We start from the raw sequence: 16,909 nt of genomic DNA on the forward strand, positions 1-16,909 counted from the left end.
AAGTAGTATCAGTACTCATTTTCATTATGAGCAAATTGAGACTATTTTCTTCTTTTCCCTTCACATAAAATTGAGTCATTTGGGGTCAATCTGGATAGCAAATGAAAGAAGAAAGCAATAACCAGTCACATTATTCTTAAAAGAGATGAGACTTTACTATTTGGTAACATCCCAGGACTTAATAAACTTTTAATATGATATTCATATGACTTCATGGACTAATTCATCAATTTTGTTAGGCAAAACAAAACAAAAATCAGTTAAGTTTTTTTTGTCTTTTTCAGAACATGAATTGCAATTAAAACTGTTTACCAAAGGTGGAAAAGCCAAAGCACTGGCTAAGGTAGGAATGTTGAGTCTCTGATACTCAAAACATATTTGTTTAAATAGTGGATGAGAAATAAAATGGAAAGATTATACCCTTGGTACAAACTGATACTATATGCAAATTTAGGGGAGAGTTGCCAGATCTTATTTTTTTAGAGAAGTACAGCCATTTAATTTTTATGTAAAATTTTCTGTTTTGTAAATGATATGTTCCTGTTTTCTTTTTTTTAAACCTATAGGCTACTGGTTTGCGACCTACCATATAAAATACAGAATCTTAAAACAGGATGTTTTGTTAGAGATCATGTCTTTCTCCTAACAATTTTACAAATGAATATCTTAAAATCAAACTGATTTGACCATGGTGTCGGTCAGAGTTCCTGGATTAGAAGGTAAATCTAATGAATGATCTTTAGTATGATATCCATTGATAAAGTATACTGAAAAACACTTCAAGGCTACCCTTACAGTACAAACTTTAAAATAAAATCTAATTAGATTATATCAGTTTTCTTCCTTTATCATATCCCATAATACTGTACCTAGTATACATTATAGAACACAAGTTATATACACATCTATTCATGAATTCCTCAAAAGATTTTACAAACTTTCTTCTTTTCCTTAGGTGTTTTTCATTATTCATGTCATATAGTGAATGATGGTCTTTGCTGAATATATTAAAATACTATAACATATTGATAATATTAACATGTCAATTCTTTATTTCTTATGAGGAACTCAATGTGTATTATGAAACTAGCACATTAATCTTGCATTATCTCTTTGAAGTAATGGAAAACCAGTATTATTTGACACATAATTTGACTTACAGATTCAAGAGAGAAGCTGAAGTATATTTTCCAAGTAACAAATAGAAAGCTAGTGATAAAGTGATTACACTTGGTGATAGTTAATTTAATGCAGCAACTTCACTGGACCATGCGGTGCCCAGATGTTTGGTCAAATATTATTCTGGGGTTTCTGTGATTGTGTTTTGGGATGTGATTAATGTTTAAATAGGTAGACTGAGTAAAACAGATTGCTCTCTTTAATGTGGATGGGTCTCATTCAATTAGGTGAAGGCCAGAATAGAATAGTCCCCTGACCCTCCCCCCCAGTAACAGTGAATTCTGCCCCAATGGCCTTATACTTTTGGTTCTGTTTCTCTGGAGAACACTGAACAAGATTTACTTCTTAAAAACTGTGCCTTCTAACGGAATGAATGATGTCTCATGTAATTTTAATTGTATTTTTTATAAGGTTGTTGTTAATACCACCTCAACCATTTATTCTTCCAATAAAAATATGGTGAGTGGTTATGATCACTGAAATATACTGTTACCTGATTAATATTCTTCAACTTTCCAAGTAAATATTAATGAACAGTCAAAAGGGGTGTAAAATTCAAATAATTGTAGGGAATTTGGAATATGATCAGAAACACTAAGAAATTTCTACCTTTCTTACATTACAGCAAGTTCTCTGGTAAAACATTGGACCACAGTGGGAAAGACAGTAGATTAACATCTAGCCACTCCTTTGAATTTTGCTCAATTTAAACAATTGTTTCCTCAATTTAAACAATTGTTTAAACAATTGTTTAAATTCCTTAAGAAGTTTTCAAGTATCCTTTAAACTTCTTAAGGAATTTAAACAATTGTTTCTCAATATACTCCCTTGTCTCTCTACCTGTAACCTATTGCTCTTACTGAATTGAGCACTCATAACCAGGTACTTTAAAAATAATGCTTTTTCTTTAAAAAGAGATGTATTCATCAGATGTCATGAACTTAGAAGGCAAAAGAGGAAGTGCTTGCATCATCAGCTGGCCACCTACTCTATATTACAATGCATTTACAACCATAGATTTTCCCTCTGGACAGGTTTGGCTAGTGACAGATAAGATGGCAGTGACCAATTTGGTCAATAATCCTTGCTTGATATCTGTTTTCAGTTTTTTATTCTTAGGTGGGCAGTTATTGTAATAGAATTGGACAACAAAAGACCATACGTGCAGGAAATATGCATTTTTCCAACATTTTCATATCCTTGCTAGAGCTTAGTCATGTCCATATCAACTGATACAAAATATATTATTGAATAATCTCTTTTATATGTTAAACCAAAACATACTTAGTACTTGTACTATAGTTGACTTTATTTTCTGAGAAGTATTAATCATAATTATATTAATAATATTGTGTAGGAAATTTTCCATTATGTGATTGCTTTCCCTTTATTTCTAAGGTGATTATAATCAGAATTCACACACGATAGACCATATTTATGAATTGAATATCTTCTGAGAAGGGTCAGGGGAGGTTGCTACCTTGCTATCACTCTACCTTCATGCTTTTAGTCCTGAGTTTCTTTCCAAAATAGCTAGAATCACTTTACCTCCATCTTTATTCCATAGCTGTTTCCTACTGTACATTCACTATAGATTATTACTACCTATGACATGATATGGTGGGAGACAGAAGTGGAAAGCAGTGGGTCTACATAAATGAATAGGTGCACATATTACAAGAAAGTTAATAAACTCAGTATACTCTGAAGGTTATTATATTTTGTTCATTCTCAGGAGAGAGAAAACCACAAATACCATTAGAATATTTAAAATAAACTACATGCTTCCATGTAAGAAGACCATGCATCAAGATCAAAGATCCTTACAGAGACTTGCACAGCTACAGATGTATATTAGTAAATATTCAAATTTAAGAAAAAGTTTGTGTACATCAATGTCCTACAGCTTATGGTTTAAAAGGAGGAATTAATATTAAACAGTTAGAAAATGTGGGGAAGCAAAAGCAATCTGTAGATGTTCACAAGATAAAACATATCTCTAATCATTCAAAAATATATCAACAGATAATCAAAAACAACAGTCTATGAAAAATGTATTCGACTTCAAAAAATGCCAGTTGAACATGTAAGACATAGAAGATAAACGTTCTTCAAAAATCCCCACTACAGACTGTGATTCAAATAGCAAACTGAACTTAGATAACACTTGCCTCATTCCAAAAGCCAATTTTAAATATTCAATGCAACAATAAAAATAGTGAACAAGTCTAACAAGATCCACATTGCAGAGCCTTTTGCCATTTGCATACCCAGTCATTTGTGGAAAATTTTTGATATAAGCAAGAAAAGACAAGATGAGAATAAAAACACACTAATAAAACAGGGAAAGAGAAGCCCACATGGAAGAAAAATGCTCAAAGGGCAACACATGGAAAGCACTAGGATCCCCCCACCCCCGAAGATAAATAAACATGAGCAAGAAGAAAAGGTGGGTTGTTGGTATTGATAACATATCTCAATCCTATGTTAGTGCAGTAGAGTAACTGGCCATAGTAGTCCGCCCCAGGGTATGCTGTAGTAACAATCTTAAAATCTCATGGCTTAGCACTGCAAAAGTATATTTCTCACTCAGACTAGGAGTAGTATCATGTTGGCAGCATGTTTAGCTCATTGTGGTGATTCTGGGATCCCAGCTGATATAGCTTCATCTTAATATTCGCTTTCAAGATCACCTTGGCAGAAGAAAAAGAATATAATTTATTTTCAGGCTTTGAAAAATTCCAGTGGAAATGACACATGTCACTTCTGTTAACATTTCATTGAACAAAGTAATCATACTATTGTGCTCTATTTTATATCCTAAGCTATTCTGTTTTTCTGTATTCCACCTTAGTTTGGAGTTAAGTTTCCAAATACACTTGTAGAACAGACATTATAGCAGTGGTCAGAGTGTTTGTTTTACATAAGAATTGTCTCAGAGTATTTTAAGGCATATTTTAGAACCTGTTTTAGTAAGTCTGAGTGTTGCCTGCAGACTGCACGTCTAAAAAGCTCCACAGGTGGTATTTATGTAGGTGGTCTGGGTATCAAACTTTGAGTGAATGAAAACAAGTGACTAACCTTTAATGATATCTCAGAGATCCCATCCTCTTTGTCTCTCCTCACTTGCTCTACTTGCAGGGAGAAAGCCAGATAGGAATCAAGACAGAAAATTTCTGCATGGTAATGTTAATTGAAGCTTTTAAACAAAAGAGCTAAGGGGAGAAAACTTTTTGTTAATGGGACTCCTAAAACCGCTGTGAGTATTGCTAGATGACTTTCTCCCTTTCTAAAAATTCTTTTCTCTCTTTGCTCTGAAAAGCTTTCAGGAAAATGGAATCTTATCCATCAAAAGTAGTTTCCTCGGGCTTCCCTGGTGGCGCAGTGGTTGAGAGTCCGCCTGCCGATGCAGGGGACACGGGTTCGTGCCCCAGTCCGGGAAGATCCCACATGCCGCGGAGCGGCTGGGCCCGTGAGCCATGGCAGCTGAGCCTGCGCATGCAGAGCCTGTGCTCCGCAACGGGAGAGGCCACAACAGTGAGAGGCCCGTGTAACGCAAAAAAAAAGTAGTTTCCTCTCCTACTTGTGAAGACTCAATGTTAGCAGGATGGAACAGGAGATGAAGGAACTACTAGGAAGGTCAGTTAGCATGATTCTATAATAGGCAAAGTATGTTTTTCAAACTTCTTGACATTCTACATTATCTCAAAAGACACTGGTAAGGGATTAGGATCAAACTGCAAGCTCAGTATAAATAGCATCCATTCACTGATTTTTTTTTTTTTCTCGTAACAAATAATGCAAATAACCTCAGAAGCTTAAACTGGTATGTTTGTTCAGGATGGTATGATAAAACTCTATAGACTTGGTGGCTTATAAATAACAGAAATTTATTTCTCACAGTTTTAGAGCCTGGAAGTCCAAGATCAAGGCACTGGCAGATCTACTGTTTGGTGGGAGCCCACTTCCTGGTTCACAGACTGCTCTCTTTTCACTATATCTTCACACTGAGGAAGGGACAAGGGAGCTCTCTGTGATCTCTTTTATAAGGGCACTAATTTCACTCTTAAGAGTTCTACCCTCATGACCTATCACTTCCCAAAGTTCCCACCTTCTAATACCATCACACTGGGTTTAGGAATTAACATGGATTTGGGGGGAACAGAAACATTCCATCCATAGCAACCGGTAGAAGTCTGACCATGCCAGATTTGTGAATGAGAATTCTCGGCTTTGAGATTCTAGTCATATTCATCTTAACTAAAATGCCTTCTTATTGATTTATAATTTAAGGGGCTCCACTATATTTTTATTCTTGTTTTCCTTCTCTCCTTAAAAAAAAAATCACCTATTTTAATTTCTCTGCAAGAGGGTGATCTTTCTGTCCATTCTCCAGCTAGTTATCTAGCTTTCCACCACATTATTAAATCAACTGTCTTTACATATTTTCTTTCCACTTCTTTCTATAGCAATCTATAGTTCTACCTCTCCTGGGCTTTTATCAAGCTCTTTGTCCTTAGTTGGTTATTTTTTTCCTACTGAACTGTTTATTTTCTCATATTTTTAGGTGTTTAAAGCATTCTCATTGTGCTACTATCTTAATGAGTACTTTTGGATATTTACATAGGCATATTTTACACTAAACTTATATAAAATTATATTTACATCAGCATCATGTTCCATTCTGAATACATCTTTGATGCACATTTTACTCTACAATACTGTAAGAAATTAGTCATCTCCAAATATCAAGTATGAGTTTTTTCACACAACTGAATGACAAGAAACTGTTGGTCTATTTGCTCCTTCATCCATGCTTCTCTAACCCACTTTATTCATATATTTACTTGTTTGTCTAACAATCATTCATTGACCACTCACAATGCTAGGTGCTGAGTAGATAGAGTAAAATAATATGAGTTATGCAAGCAGTTCAGAACTACTAAAGTTTAACTTTCTTTTTTAAAATTTTTTATTGAAGTATAGTTGATTTAAAACATCATGTTAGTTTCAGGTGTACAACATAGCTACTCAACATTTTTATAGCTTATCCTCCATTTAAAATCACCACAAAATAATGGCTATATTTCACTGTACTCCTCCCCCTGTAGCCTGTCCATTTTATGCACAGTAGTTTGTACCTCTCAATTAAATTTAAACACTATTTGGAGAATAGTTCTGCTTAAGTATGAACAGCACATAGGGTTTAGGAGATGAAATGATAAGTGACTGAAAAGTAGTTACAGCCTAGAATAGAAATGTTCTTAATTTCTCAGTAATGAGCTTGATTATTATCCCCGAAGTATTTTAACATTGAACTACTTCAAAGGGACACCATAATCATATCTGAATTTTAATAAAAATCACCCTAGTAACTCTATGAAAAATAGGTTCAAGAGGATCAAATCAAGATAGAAAATAAATTGAGAAAAATATTAATTAGCCATGACAGAAATTATGAGGTCCTGAACAAAGAAGTAGAAATGATTCACGTAAGTTTATAAATACAAAGGGAGCAAGAAATGACCCAAATTGGTAACAAATTGGATGAGGAATTAAGAAAGAATAAGGACTCTTAGTGGCATACCTCCCAATTCTCTAGTTCCTCAGACTGCATAGCTTAAGTCATAAGTGTGAAATGAAGAAAGAGAACTGAATACACACATTTCAGGCTGTGTGAGATAATGTACTAAGAATTCTGTGTGTACGCGTATGTAGGTATATACATGTTATCATATCTATTACTCATAGAGCTGCAACAGCTACCTAAAGAGCCTCTCTTCCCCCCCTTACCAAAGGTGGCATGGGGCGGAGGGACGGGAAGGCACATTTATGGATCACCGTATGGTGAAAAATGGTACTAAGATGTTTCTGAAAATATATTCTCTGTGGTGTTGGGGGAAGCCATCCACAGAGAGGACTGTCACCTCAGAATGCACAACAGTCACCTGAGAGCCAGGTGAGGAGCCTCACTTGTGGCAATCTTTTGTGAAGCCATTAAAGAAGGTGTTGGGAGGACTGCAGAAAATCAACTGCTTTTGGAACTAGGAGCTGGCGAATCTATCTGCTGTCAACAGCTGGGACTGGAAGAAGTCACACCGTACCTTAGCCCATAACTGAAGAAACATCCACAAGCAGGAGCTTAGCACAGAATTAACTGTACTATGGTGGATTCTAGCATTGGAGGAAGCTTTGCCCTTGAGGAGGCTGGCAACTGAGACAAAATGGAGAGCAGACAAGAAAAGCCTTTTTCCCCTCCAGTGTCCTTCCAGTACCCTCTACCAACAATATTAACATTGTGCCAGCGTCCATGTGAAAAATACTGACAAAGGGTGACCCTGACTGAGGATGCAATGCTGGAGCTGTACACATTTAGGCAGTACCAACAGGTCAGGCAAACTTATATGTAAACCAGGCTTGAGGGTCTTTTTAATCCTTAGTCAATTAGTCATAAGAAACACTCCAGGAAGCCACAGACATGGATTGTGGGAGAGGAGACTATACAACAGCAATTGGTATTGAAAATGTCTGAGTTACCTGCTCGTGTAGCTTGTAACTTCTGGACCTGCTCGAGCTTTGTCATAATTTGTTTTACTTTATTTGTTTATTACAATAATAAACAAATAATAAATTACAAATGTGTAATAAATTACAATTTTAATAAATAATAAATTACAAATAATAAAAAATAAATATTTGTTTATTATTTAGTCTAACCACCTTTTAGCAGCTTGTTGCATAGGAAGCTTCCAAGTCGGTTTTCAAGAGCTCCAGAAGGAGGCTTTCCAGCAAGTTTCCACAGCACCCCCATGCTGGTTTCCCAGTGAGTTCCAACTCTCACCTCAGCCAGCTTTTCAGTAAGTGTTTTTGACATTATGTGCTTATTTACTACTTGCCAGCTCCTGGCCTACAACATTATAGATAACTTCTTTGCCATCCAGTAAAAGATGTTCTCCTATTCTCTTATGAGATCCAAATTTCAGACTTGGGGGTAGAGGTCTTCCAAATTTGTTCCTTCCTTTGTACTCATCCTCAGTCATGGAGACAGTGTTTTTTCTCAATGACTACTACTCTTGTATATTTAAGAGCTTCTTTATTTCTTAATATTAAACCTGTTTTAAAGTAGATAATACATATTTAGATTAAACTTTCAGTGTTCAAATTATTATGTGGTTTTTATTTCATGATTGTACCCTAAATGATACATCATCTTCTCCCTTGAGGTCCTTTATCCTCTCTAGAATTTCCTGTAACATACCAGATTGTTACTGAATACCAAATATATAGCAGGAACTGTGTCCAGTGTTGTTGAGAGATCAGTAATAAACCAAAATTACATAGTTTTCCTCCTCTTTTTGTGTTAAGTATAGTGATAGTGGTGGTGGTGGTAAAGGAGGAGGAGAAAAACAAGGAGAAGGAGAAGGAGGAGAAGAAAATAACATTGTGTGACAAGAAGAACTACTATACACTTTATAGTGAGGAGATAAACTCCTAAGGTGTTAATATTAACTAGACTTGGAAACTCTATTATCATATAGATATCTGGAAGGAAAGCTACTATGAATCACTCCTTAACCAAAACAACAAAAACCTTCTGAGTTTACTGCTTTTTAAAATCTGAAATCAGAAGACTTCTGTCTAAACCAATGAGCTATGTAAGATTCAAGAGTATTGTTTAATTTTATTTAGAATTGTGTCCCAGCAGCTGCACATCTAGGTGTAGACCATTCTTATCCAACAAGACATTACTTTTGGTTTGCCATAATTTGGAGAAATTTTGATCCATTAGAAACCCTTCTGTGCTCCCTGTAGATAATATATATTTTTACCTCTACACCTTTCCCAGACATCAGAGTATATTTCCCCCCATCTGATTGTCTGGAGAAGTTCAATAATAACTAGCAAATATGCTCTTTTATATTATTGAATAAGATAAAGTATACACTAACTGGGGCTAATTGATGGGAGGAGGTACATGAGAGAAAGTCATTATTTGGTCATGGAACCAAAACATCAGTTTTTTCAGATCGCAGTGGTTAAAGAGTGGATGGTCAACCAGTGCCTCAGATGATCAGGGACAACGGATAGCAACTGAAGGTATTAGCAGGGGCTTCTGTCTGATACTCTACTCTGGCCCACCTTCACTGACATAGTCTACTGAAACTGGATTACCCACCATAAACCAGCTTAATGAGAGATTCTACACATTCCATTAATTTAGGTGAATTCTCCATATATATTTACATTCATTAAGCTAAACTAGAATCCTAGAGAGTTTGGAGTTCACTAATTTAACCCACCTAAAAGTATTACTGTAGCTATCATTTAGAATTTGGGCTACAACCCAGGTTTCATTGATTCCAAGGTCTATACTCTTTCTACTGCATTTCATTTGTAAAATAAGATTTGCAAGTATAATAGTGGGGATGGAATTAACAAATGCATGAATACCTTCATCCAAGAAGGGGCAGAAAGGAGGAAGGAGAGTATACAGATGACTTGGAAGTAGAGAGACTCTATCATGTGTACTCGTAAAGTACTTGAAAGCTCAAGATTAATCAGACAGATTTAGAGCGCACAAGATTCTCTAGCCATGGGATCTAGAGAATGTTACTTAACTTCTTTAAATAGAATTACTAAACTTCTTTCAGCTTAAATTTATGTAAAGTGAGGATAATAACAGTAACTATTTAATAAGGCCATTGTAAGAATTATGTCATTGCTTCCTAACCTTTACTTTACTGCACACAGAGAAGATGATAATATGTTTATGTCCCAATGGGTAAAACACAGAAGCCTGCTCCTTCAGGTTCCTACCTGTTAACTCAAAGGCTGAAAATAACATTAACATAGAATACCTAGAACTTTCTATGACACCTTAATTGAGAAGGCATTATTTAGATAACGAATGCATAGGCATATTACTGTGTTTCAACACAGTAGCTTATCAGTGAATAATAGCTACTATTTTAGAAGATTTTTCGCTGTGATTAAGTGGGTCAAAATTTTCTGCTTCATGTTAATATTCAGGATACTATAAAGTGTATTCAGTAAAGTGAGGAATTCCTCTCTCTTTGGAAGATCACATCAAACCCCATATTTACTGAGTTTAACTTAGGACAAACACATCCCTCAGGTACATTCAATTTTCAGTGACAATCTAAGTCCCAGTAATTTAGGTATTGGCATGATACCTGAATTCATCTTTGGGATATGTGGTCCTAGAAAAAATTTTTTTCCGTAAACATTTTCTTATCTTATTTCTTCATTTTGACTCCTATAATGATTTTTGATGATGAAACAACTAGAGCAGCAATGTCTTCCCTCTTTTTTTTTTTTTTACCTTTTTAATATATTTTCTATATATTTCTTTTCTTTTTTCCTGCAGGAGTTCAGGATTTCTCCATGTTTTTAAAGAATTCTGACACTCTCAATGCATCTGATGAAAGCTGTGTGTGTGTATTCTCTTCAGTTTTTTTTCTTTATAAAATGTTGAATGCATTAAGCAGACACCATGGTAACATAGTTGTCTAAAACTTCTTGTTCTGACAATTTAACAAGCTTTAATACTTCTCTTAGTAAATCTTCTCATCTTGATGTTTATCATTTATTTTAAAATGATGTTAAATATGATTCTATGATTCTCACATATTACACATTGGGATGATTATAGTAGATAAAATTGGTAAGGCAGATAAGGAAACAGGGTCATATAAGTATTGAGTAATATGCTTTTCGTTAGATCACTAAATGTTGATTATAACATACAGGGTTAATCCTTGGATGGATAACCTTTCAATTCACACACAGCCCCCTCAAATTAAATGTTCTACTTAATTCAAGTTCATCTCAATACTGTATTGAGATGAATACTGTAATCTCATGTAATTCTCACAACTACTTTATATGGCTTGAATTTATCTCATATGTTACTTGTCTACTTGTTTGCAACATAAATTTAATATTCTATTTCCTCCACAAACGACACTTAAATAATGCCAGTCTAAAACAGCATCACTCAATTTATTATACCACTTATAAAAACTCACATTTCATTTATCTTCAACTATAATGACTAATGAATCCATGAATCTCTTTTCCTTCCTCAATAAAAATAAGAATTTTTTAATTTTTAAGATTGCTATTTATTCATTTTCCCAGTAGTGGCAGGCTCCCTCCTGGGCATTTGATAAAACACTTTTGTGAAATACAAAAACCTTCATGTCATGAAAACAATCTATAGAGACTTCATATTATCAGCATTTTAAAAGCAATTCCATAATAACCAGCAGCTATTTCTGTTTAAAAAAGAAGGAAGATAGAAATACAGTAAATTAAAAGATTGATTGCAAGGTAAATCCCTGTTTTGGAGAAATTAGTAGAGCAAATGCTTAAACTTGCTTTCAAAAGAAGTTAAGGAAATGGAATGTTGGCACATGAATATAGACTTCTGCAACAAAAAGCTAATTGGTGTATCTTGAAAGCATCAGAAAACAGAAAACTCTACAAGTTAGGACTACTGACTAAATAATGCTTCTAGTTCTCTTTCCTAGAAAATAACAGACTTTTTCTTCCATGTGATGTTCTGATATCTGAATAATTTCTATAAGGAAATCTCTCTACAAAATGATTATCTGAGTGTTAATTTTTTTTTAACTTGAATGTTTCCATATTTTCTTCAAAAAGGTATATGTACTTGCCTTAGTAAAATCAAATAGTTTGAAGCTTGTAAAAGTCCAGAAGCACTGAATTTCTCTTCATGATTGTAATTCAGTCCTAAATATAAATATCAAATCCTTTTTTATTAATCAGACTTTGTAGGCATTGGCTGTTTTGAAATCTGGAGAGAATGGGCCTTATCTAGGGAATGTCTGAAAAAAGCTCCCTTTGCAGTTGATGTGCACATTTGGTTTAGCAGATGTTCTTTGTTGAGTCACAAATGACTTAAATCCTAGCACTGCCTAACATTCTTCTTTCTTTCAGTCACTCTTTTCACAGCCTGGGTTAATACTAATGGATGCTTCAGAAGAAGTAAATAGATGGAGAGAAACTGATTAATGTTTAAAAGTAAGACTGCTTGGGGCCTCATAATTTTATGTCCAAACTAAAAATATTAGCAAATGTACTTAAAATAAAGTATAAATCCAAACAGTTTAAGATTAAAGATTTAAAAACAATTCAAATCATTTTTTGTTATTTAGATATGAGACTTTAGTTATATAATTTTTTGACACAAATTGATAAGAAGGTATTAAGTCATTTCCAAATGACACAGTTATAAAAATTTCAAATATTCAAAACAAAGAATGAAAAAACAATAACAATAAATGTAAACTCCATATAGAGTAAACACACAGTAAGGGCCAATATATTATTATTTAGGTAGTAACTACTCAATAATAACTACTATGAACTGAATTGTATCTCCTCATATTCATATGTTGAGGTCCTACCTCTCCACCCATGTGACTGTATCTAGAGGTATGACTTTTAGGAGGTAATTACATAAGGTAAAATGAGGTAATAAGAGGGAACCCTAATCTGATAGGAGTGTGTCCTCTTATAAGAAGAGAACAAGAGCCATCTCTCCCTCCCTGTGCCATGGGAGGCCACAGTGAAAAGTTAGCCTTCTGCAAACCAGGAAGAGAGCCCAAACCAGAACCCGACCATGCTGACCCTAGATCTCAGACTTAACAGCCTCTGTAACTGAGAAAAAATTAATTTCTATTGATTAAGCCATCTAATCTATGGTATTTTTTATGGCAATCAGAGCTGACTAACATAATGACAAATAAATTATTTAAATACTCATCAAGTACAGTACATAGTTATTAAAATCTTGTATAAAATAAATATTACCATATTCAGATTGATATTTTTAATATACCATGTCATGTGAAAAAGAAAAGAAATATCACTTTTAAAAATAATTCCTGCATATTATCTTCAAAGTTTTATTTAAATGATGGCTTTTCTGAAACATATATAAACATTGTTATTTATCTATAGGTATCAAGAAAAAGTTGCTAATGCAATATCAATGATTTGTCATGAAATATGGGGAAGGAATAAAGGAAGTTGAATTTCTCTACAGAATGAAAGAATAAAATCTGAAACCCCAGGAAGGAAATTAAACAAGGATTCACAATGGAACTAACCTGAGAAGCCAAGAGAGACCAAGGTACTGGCAAGATAAATGGCAGATATGTGTTCTCTATATAGTGGTCAAGGAATTAGCTAAGCTTCTTGTTTGATTTTAAAGAAAGTGAGGATTATGATAGTAGGTCAAGAAGAAATAGTCACATAACTCACCAATGACAGTACTGTTGGGGAACATGAGAAATTAAGTTCCTGTGAATATTTAAGAAAAAAATCATTGAAGACAGTCTTGACTTTCATAATCCCCAGAATTTTGGGTGTAATACAAAGTTATATTCATCTCCAAAAAATTGGAAAGCCCAAATGCTATCTAGGATACATGTTAAGTTATCCATTAAACATTCAAAATATATTTATTTTTTGAATCCAATAAAAAATTCTGTCTTTGCTGCTGAGTATATAAAGCATATACACATACAGGCATTGAATCGTATGGTCTTGACTATCAACAGAACCTATATCTTCTCAACAGTGTGCCTTGAATAATTTATATAACCTAAGAAGATCAGAGAAATCACGTAAATAAATAAATTATATGGTTCTCTTCTATACTGGTGAAGGGATTGGAAGAAGATTAATATAGTGGCTGTAGTAGCTCATGTCAGTCAGTAAGCAGAAAATTCTCATCAGAATACCACCTCAATTTCCTCTACATTACTAAAGCCCCAGAAGTGAACACTAGTAAAAAATCACAGTAATATGTGCTGGGAGGCTAGGATTCAATTGGGAAGCATTAAATAGAACAATGATGTCATGAACATGTTCTATAAGTCATAAATGAACAAGTCAAAATTGATAGTTCTAGTGCCTTAAACATAACATTATAATAAATTAACACATTTTTCACCCAGAGTACTCATTTCAAGATCTAATCTATATTAAAATATATGACTTTATGTATACATATATAATGAGAATCCCATTTTAAAACGTATTGAATCGAGGAAACATTTATCAAGCACTAACTATAACAACTGCCTTTGATCCAAACCTTAACACTTATTAAACCAATTTAATTTAACATCATACACATAATGGCAAGAAAGCAATGAAGTTGTACGAACCTTCCCTTCCTACAGACAGCAATTATAAAAACTGAATACAATATGAAAAATAATTAAATACACCATACAATATGTAAATAAGACAGAAATTGGAGCTTCTAACAAAATTGCCAAATCTACATAGAATTCAATATTTAATATATACCTCATATTTAAAAAAATTATTTTATATTGGAGTATAGTTGATTTACAATGTTGTGTTAGTTTCAGGTGTACAGCAAAGTGATTCAGTTATACATATACATGTATCTATTCTTTTCCAGGTTCTCTTATACCTCATATTAATTTATAGGGTGACTAGACCAAAAAAAATGATATGCAAGATATGAATGACAATGTCAGCATCATAACCTAATTGATATATGTGAGACATTATACTTAACAACTACAGGTTAAACATTATTTCCAGCACATATGGAGTGTTCCCAAAAACAGACCACATATTGATTCATAAAACAAATCTCAATAGATATTAAAAAAGGGTTTCTTTCAAACTATGTTCCCTGATCAGAACACAAACTAGAAATAAAAAAATACACATAGAAGAGCCCCAAATATATGCATATTAGATAGCTCATTTCTAAACAGCACATGTATCAACATATAACACAAAACGTAATTACACGGTATTTTGAGTCAAATGATATTATAAGGCTAGCATATCAAACTATATGTGAAACTGCTAAAGAAATGTTTAAAGGGAAATTTTTATGTTAAGTGTAAATATCAGAAAAGAAAAAATGTCTGAAATCAATGCTGTAAACCTACAACCATAGGAGAGTAGTAAAAGAACAGCAAACAAAAAATATCCTAAGTAGAAGAAAGGGTATTATAAAGATAAAGAGCAGAAACCAACAAAATAGAAAACAGGCAAAAATACAGAATATAGAACTGCCCCATATAATTCAGAACACTCAGTTAAATTTGGATTTCAGATAAAGTACATTTTTAAGTATGTTGCAAATATTACATGGAACATAATTATGCATGCAAAATATCCATTATCTGATTTCAAATTTAATTGGGTTCTTGTATTTTTATTTGTTAAATCTGATAACCTTAACATAAAAATCAATAACACTAAAAGTGTTTTTTGAAAAAAAATCAATAAAATTGATAAACCTCATAATCTATTGATCACGAAAAAAGGAGACAGGGGCTTTCCTGGTGGCGCAGTGGTTGAGAGTCTGCCTGCTGATGCAGGGGACACGGGTTCGTGCCCCAGTCCGGGAGGATCCCACATGCCGCTGAGCGGCTGGGCCCGTGAGCCATGGCCGCTGAGCCTGTGCGTCTGGAGCCGGTGCTCCGTCACGCGAGAGGCCGCGGCAGTGACAGGCCCGCATACCACAAAAAAAAAAGAAAGAAAGAAAGAAAAGGGAGACAGGTGACAAATCGCCATTACTAGCAATTATAGAGGGTATACTACTCAAGATCTTTCAGATATTAAGATAATAAAAAGGGGTCATTATAAATAACACCAATTACATGAAATGAAAAAGTTACTTGGAAGTTGCATATTACTGAAAGTGACAAAATAAAATATAGATACTCTTATAAGAAGAGGCCACATAGCGTGCTAACTCTCTGCCATATGAGGGCACAGAGAGAAGGCTGCCATCTATAAACCAGGAAGAGGGCCCTCACCAAGAACCTGACCACAGTGGCCAGATCTTGGATTTCTAGCCTCTTAAGACTGTGAGAAATAAATATTTCTTGTTTAAGCTACCCAGTCTGTGGTAATTTGTTACAGCTGCCTGAACTGACTAAGATACTTACCATTTCCATCATGATTGTCTAAACTTGTGGCTTCAGGGACTTGGAGTGTGGAGAGCAAAATAATCGATTCCTTTTTATCCCTGTAGCTCCTTCCTGTTAAAATTAAACTCCGTCCAGGCACTGCTGACTTATGTGGTTCTAGGTGTGAGTCCTTCACGGTCTCTTCTGTGGCTCTTTTGCTGCAAGGCTCCAGGAAGTGAGATTTCCCTTCTGGCTCAAATTCTTCCATAGCTGCTAAGGTTTCCTCCAAATTAGAAGCCCTTTTTGGTAGGGTAACTACAAAACAGTTCAGGTCTTGCTAGCATTTTCTCCTTGACCCAAAATAAACTCACAGAAAATATGCACTGGACTTGAAAACAGAAATTCAGGCTGCCACATTTGTACCTCTCTCTAAATCTATCCATCTATCTGCCTATCCATCTCTCTTATCTGTCTACTGCTGGGGTAGCAGGAGGAACAGCCTAGTCATTCACTATTTCAGCCATCATCCTATCAGGGTCTGAATGGTCTTTTCCCATCTTGCAGGCATCTTCGACCTCACTCAGATCTCTGGAGACCATTTCATTTAACTTAGGCAAGGAAAAGGGTTTGGGTGTAGCATGCTGGATATACCATTCCTTTGCTTATGGCATGGGAAGAAATGACTTCATACCATGGCTACTAAACTTCTGCCAGGTAGAAAACTCTAATGCTTCTGTGTCTCACTTCCTGGGCGGAGAATAAGCTTAAGG

General features: G+C 34.5%; 1 pseudogene across 1 annotated transcript in view; it reads right to left on the bottom strand.

Moving 5' to 3' along the window:
* The window catches only part of LOC309974608 (large ribosomal subunit protein eL8-like), a 193,505-nt pseudogene extending 177,098 nt beyond the window's left edge, over positions 1–16,407 (bottom strand). Inside the window, exons 1-2 of the transcript in view lie at positions 16,179–16,407; positions 7,284–7,393 (exon numbers count right to left, since the gene is read on the bottom strand). The product of the transcript in view is annotated as a large ribosomal subunit protein eL8-like (transcript). The remainder of the gene's footprint in view (positions 1–7,283; positions 7,394–16,178) is intronic.
* Positions 16,408–16,909: the final 502 nt, after the last annotated feature.

Source organism: Leucopleurus acutus (assembly GCF_964270905.1).
Source record: "Leucopleurus acutus genome assembly, chromosome: 18".
Taxonomy (NCBI): domain Eukaryota; kingdom Metazoa; phylum Chordata; class Mammalia; order Artiodactyla; family Delphinidae; genus Leucopleurus; species Leucopleurus acutus.